This window comes from Saccostrea cucullata, unplaced genomic scaffold (genome assembly GCF_032062105.1).
Source record: "Saccostrea cucullata isolate Sc308-1 unplaced genomic scaffold, CSIRO_AGI_Scuc_v1 ctg20096, whole genome shotgun sequence".
Taxonomy (NCBI): domain Eukaryota; kingdom Metazoa; phylum Mollusca; class Bivalvia; order Ostreida; family Ostreidae; genus Saccostrea; species Saccostrea cuccullata.
Window position 1 is genome coordinate 2,465 of NW_026938027.1, and position 4,695 is coordinate 7,159.

The 4,695-nt window shown below is 39.9% G+C and overlaps 1 long non-coding RNA gene across 1 annotated transcript; it reads right to left on the minus strand.

Moving 5' to 3' along the window:
- Positions 1-3,007: 3,007 nt before the first annotated feature.
- LOC134249296 (uncharacterized) lies at positions 3,008-4,466 on the minus strand. Its single transcript, XR_009988248.1, has 3 exons — positions 4,197-4,466; positions 3,479-3,734; positions 3,008-3,170 (listed from the first exon to the last, which is right to left on the minus strand). It is a non-coding gene; the product is annotated as an uncharacterized LOC134249296 (long non-coding RNA).
- Between the last annotated feature and the right edge of the window lie 229 nt (positions 4,467-4,695).

Consider the following 4,695-nt stretch of genomic DNA (forward strand, 5'->3'; position numbering starts at 1 on the left):
ATTGTTGTAGACACCTGTGCTTTGACCTCGATGATTATGACATCCCCTAGGGCGTAAACAGCTTGTAAAGAAATCAAAATTTTTTTTTCAATCATTTTATTAAGTTAAAACAAATCATAACGAGCATCAGAGACATGAATATATATATAAATGTATGTGGGACAAAAAAGACATTGTAATTTTTTAAAAAATTTTATTTTCACACGCACTGATAATAATTTATCAATAATAGGGGTTTTTTTTTTTTGAAAGCATTAATATACATAGATGTTTCTATGTTCACACATAAAATTTCGTTTTTTCACTTCACTTTCAAATATTTTTGACATAAAGACAAAAAATAAAGACATGACTGTACAACAACATGCAAGTTAAACAATAAAATTTAAAAAAAATAATAACTAAGTTTTTCCTTTTCAACACATACTTTTTAAGCACCGTTTAAAAGCACTGATCAATGTTCACCACAAGTCACAGTCACTTAGAATCCCTCAAATTCCTCGTCCCGTCGTCACTCTCGAATATCTTGTAAATGTCTCTGAGTACGGAAAGGGGGGTGAAACCCATATTTATCGTCGTCGTACACGATGTCGTTGGGGGTCGGATCCCCTACATCACACTCATCAGCTGATCTGCATGGAACATCTTCCCAAAGAATATCGTCCTCGGCCCCCTCTAAGGCGTTGGAAATGCAGACTTCTTAAAAGGGAAAGGACGATGATCTGTGGATCGAGTTCATCCCACGCTTCTTTGATCCATGCACAGATGGTGTTCAGCTCGGGTTTTCGCATGCGCCCCTGGTTGGTGTACGTTTTGTTCGTCGCTGCACATCCACGAATTCCACTTATGTCGCAAAGCAACTTTCATGGGTTTATTTACACTAACGTCCAGTGGTTGTAACACACTCGTCATACCTCCAGGTATGATCGCAAGGTCCGTCTGATGTGAATCTCTCAACACAGTCTTCACTGCTGGGGAGCGATGGCACCGGAAAGCGTCCAACACTAAGACACTACGGTTAACACAAGCACCTGGTCGTCGACCCCACACTCTCTCGATCCAGTCCTTGGTAATGTCATCGTCGAACCAGCCGTTTGGATGCACATTCACAATAATTCCCTTGGGAAACTGCAGTTTAGGCATAGTTTTTCTTTTAAACACTACATAGGGCGGCAGCTTTCCTCCGTCGGGGAGTGCAAGCTAACATGACGGTGAATTGTTCTTCTCGTTGCCGGTTGTCTTGATGGACACGGTTGATGCGCCTTTAGGATGGATGGTGGTGTCGGCAGGAAGATAAAGGTCAATGGCGTTTGATAGCGTTGCCGATCTGGGACATGCGGGATTTATGTTTTTTCCTCATCTTGATCATGAAGCTCTGGAAGCTGGACAGCTTGTCTTCATAATCGTCAGGCAGTCTCTGGGAAATGTGTGTCCTCCGTCTTATGGATAACTTATGTCTCTTGAGAAACGCATAGCACCAATCCACCGATGCTTTGAAGTCTTGAGCTTTCGGATCTTTCTTGGGAATCTTTAGTGCTTGTAGGCGAATTTTGGCTGTCGACACACCATACCCCTGTTGTCTGCGATCAGTAACCCACGTGAGTAGTTCAGTCTCTACGGTAGGGAAAAAAGCTGTGCGGCCTCTGTCTGCCATCTTGGACTTCGGTAGCTGATGCAGTCTGTCCTTCTGTCGTCGCCAGAGTCGCACGTTTGCCTCGTTGATGGAAAACCCCTCCCGCTGCACGGTTTCCATGGGCCTGGCGTACGCGATAACTTTTTAAATTTTCCTTCGCAGTAAACGACTGTCGTACTTTACCCATCTTTATGCAGTGGAAATTCTTAGGGCAATGATTCAATTTTTTATTTCCCTACTGTTACAAATTTTCCCCCCTGACCAAAATAACCCACAGATTGGATCACTCCAATTTATGCCATGTATATTTAATCCATATACTAAAGGCATACATCGTAAATTTATTTGTAGATATCATGGGAATATTACCAATCATCGTATGTCATTAATGTATGCTTTATAATTCATTGTATATGTTTATTTCATGGATATCCTTTCGTTGTAATGTACAAACCCGAATTTCCTCCATATACCAGCCCAATCGTAGTAGCAAATGGCCGTCTGGCATTGTTATTCAATCAAGGTACCCAAATCCATCTTGGCATCGTTACCAAAACAATTCCCAAACATCAGATCATCCCTTTTCCCGCATTTGTAATGATAAAGCCTTCACTTGATGCAAAAGTTGTTTGTGTTACCATACAAACGTCGCGCGAATACTGGCGGTACCGCTGGTTATTCGCACGTGAACTAATTCGGCCCTAGTGATGAAAAGGTATATAAAGAAGTCACTTTGGACTTTTTCTTCAGTCTGGGACGTTGGTCAGACTCATCAACATCTGACCAGCTCTAAGAATCCCAACTCCCCAGAAGTGGGTAAAATCTGATGCCCCTTATTGGGTAAATTAACCCATTACCAATATTTGGTAACCGCCCGGCAGATCCATACCCATTTGATTTGTAACCCAATCTGCCAGGCCCGGCAGATCCGTGCCCAATCCAATCTGCCAATCCCTGGCAGATCCATACCCAACTGATTCATTGATGCCAATCCCGGCAGATCCATACCCAATTGATTCATTGTTTATAAATTCATCCGGGTAACCTGGTAGAGCCGGATACCCTTTTATTGCCAGGTAACCCATAATTTATTATTGCCTAATTGCCAATTATCTTATTGTTATTTGTTATTCATTGTTTGCACCATAATAAATTTTATAAATTTGCAACCTGACTTTTCATTTAGAGTTAAAGGGTAAAATTCAGAAACAGGAGACCCACAATAATTCATTTTCATTGTAACAAACCCTGGAACAGGCGGAAACGTTACAATTTGGTGTCAGAAGTGGGATATTTTATATCTTGTTTTTGTTTACCCCGGAAAAAAACAAAACCATTTCTTGATATTTTTGTAAATTTTTATTACTCCAAATTTTACTTTTGGATACAAATTTTTGTACAATGGAGGCTGATGAAAGCTTTGAAATTACTTTTAAACCACACCCGGTTTCACCCAAAGTTCATGTAAATTCTCATGACCACCCGGATGTCCCAAGTCACAATTCCTTGCCGGCATCAAATTCAATGCTACATGTACCTACAAGAGATAATCAACTTGATGTTATTCTCTCAATGTTACATGATATGAAATCAAAATTTGAACAAGATAGTCATGAAATGAGAATGAAATTTCAGCATGTTGAAAAACAAAATGAAATCTTGCAAAGAGATAATGCTGAACTTAGAAAGTTATATAATGACAGGGGAGACAATCATCACAGTCCCAGTTCCCCGTCACATACAACCCAATCCCGAACCAACAATGAAAAATTACAAAATGGTGTTGGAAAATCATATGTACCATACCCATCACTTAACCCAGACATGATGATCCCTAGTTCATACCTTGCCGTGAGGAAGCCTTCCAAACCGTATGATGTACTTCCGGACATTGATCCTGGACATTTCCCAATGTCACTGGATTCGTAATAAATGGACCGTACGTGCACTAGATCTTTTGGATATTTCAAAGGACTATATCGTATAACTTTGTGAACTTTATGATAATTGTGAATATTCGTGATGTGGATCGAGATCTGTGATTTGTATCCGTCGTGACTTTTCTATTCCAATGGATCCAGGATTGGTAAGAAGTGATGAACTGTGATGAACAAAAACATTTTGGTAAAACTTAATGTGTTGATAATTGATGAACTGTTAATCATATTATTATTATTCATAACTTTGATTATAACTTGTTGACCACATTGTAATTATTGATATTTATGCATTATTGTGGCCCATGATTATGTTTATTGCAAATGTTACTCTCCATGACAATATTCCCATGAAATATGGTCCAAAAATGAGATTTGATAAAACAATCCACATTCGGGACGATGTTTTCATGGAGGGGAGCTCTGTTACGAATTTTCCCCCATGACCAAAATAACCCACAGATTGGATCACTCCAATTTATGCCCTGAATATTTAATCTATGTATCGTAAATTTATTTGTAGATATCATGGGAATATTACCAATCATCGTATGTCATTAATGTATGCTTTATAATTCATTGTATATGTTTATTTCATGGATATCCTTTCGTTGTAATGTACAAACCCGAATTTCCTCCATATACCAGCCCAATCGTAAAAGCAAATGGCCGTCTGGCATTGTTATTCAATCAAAGGTACCCAAATCCATCTTGGCATCGTTACCAAAACAATTCCCAAACATCAGATCATCCCTTTTCCCGCATTTGTAATGATAAAGCCTTCACTTGATGCAAAAGTTGTTTGTGTTACCATACAAACGTCGCGCGAATACTGGCGGTACCGCTGGTTATTCGCACGTGAACTAATTCGGCCCTAGTGATGAAAAGGTATATAAAGAAGGCTCCTTGGACTTTTTCTTCAGTCTGGGATGTTGGTCAGACTCATCAACATCTGACCAGCTCTAAGAATCCCAACTCCCCAGAAGTGGGTAAAATCTGATGCCCCTTATTGGGTAAATTAACCCATTACCAATATTTGGTAACCGCCCGGCAGATCCATACCCAATTGATTTGTAACCCAATCTGCCAAGCCCGGCAGATCCGTGCCCAATCCAATCTGCCAAT